The sequence below is a fragment of the Chenopodium album genome, chromosome 5 (genome assembly GCF_948465745.1).
Source record: "Chenopodium album chromosome 5, dcCheAlbu1.1, whole genome shotgun sequence".
Taxonomy (NCBI): Eukaryota; Viridiplantae; Streptophyta; class Magnoliopsida; order Caryophyllales; family Amaranthaceae; genus Chenopodium; species Chenopodium album.
In genome coordinates this window covers 17,971,346-17,972,453 of record NC_137838.1, presented here as the reverse complement: position 1 = coordinate 17,972,453, position 1,108 = coordinate 17,971,346, and the positions used below count along the sequence as shown (strand labels likewise).

At 40.0% G+C, this 1,108-nt stretch overlaps 1 non-coding gene across 1 annotated transcript; it reads right to left on the bottom strand.

The window, feature by feature from the left end:
- Window positions 1–259: 259 nt before the first annotated feature.
- LOC145633532 (small nucleolar RNA R71) lies at window positions 260–366 on the bottom strand. The gene has a single exon (XR_014112852.1). It is a non-coding gene; the product is annotated as a small nucleolar RNA R71 (small nucleolar RNA).
- Window positions 367–1,108: the final 742 nt, after the last annotated feature.

The following is a 1,108-nucleotide window of genomic DNA, read 5'->3' as shown; positions in this document are numbered from 1 at the left end:
GATAGAGAGGAAGCAATTCAGTGGAGCCAAGGGTGAAGACCCAAATCTTCACATTGCCGACTATTGTCAATATTGTAATACTATCAGGCAAGCCGGGGTCATTCAAGACCAAATCAGGGAGATTCTCTTTCCCTTCACTTTAACTGGAAAAGCTAAATTGTGGTTTAATGGCTTAAATAGAACTGCACTTGGTATAACTGACTGGGAAACTCTTGTTTTAAATTTTTATAACAAGTATTATCCTACAGAGCGAACAACCGTACTACGGAGTGCGATTCAGAACTTTGCCCAAGAAGCCGATGAATCTTTATATGAGGCTTGGTAGAGGTTCAAGGATCTACAAAGAGACTGCCCCCACCATAATTTAGCACAATGGCAGTTAATCCAAGCCTTTTATAATGGCCTTTGAAATTTTTCTCGAATAATTTTAGATTCTACAGCTAGTGGGAGATTTATGAATATTGATGTTGAAGATGCAGGTCAGGTTATTGAAGACATGGCAATACACAATTCCCAATATGGGAATCCTAAAGGATTTGCTAACAAGGGGAACCATAATGTTGACTCTGTATCCTTTTTGCAAGCTCAACTGACCTCAATTTGCCAAAAATTAGATAATCTGAGCATTGCTAATGTAGCTAATGTTTCTACGATTAATAATAATTCTAATGAGGCTTTATGTGAAAACTGTGGTATTTTAGGTCATTGGGAACAAGATTGCAGGAGTTCCGTGGAGCAAGTTAATGCCTTTCAAGCTTATAGGCAGAATAACCCATACTCCAACACCTACAATCCTGGGTATCGGAATCATCCGTACCTTTCCTAGCGGAGTACTAATGTTCAAAATCCACCACCACAAGAACCACAGGCGCCACAGCAACAACAGCAGAAATATTATCATCCCAATGCTGGCCAGAAGAACCAACCACAACAAACCTCCTCATCTTCTGACCCTTCTCTAGTGGAAATTAGAGCAATGTTGGTCAATATGCAAAAGCACATGGAGAGTAGAGATGCGACAATTGATCAAATTCTAGCACATAATAAAATTGTAGATAATCAAATTGCGCAACTTTCCGCTACTCTACAAGCCCGCCAACAGGGAGCT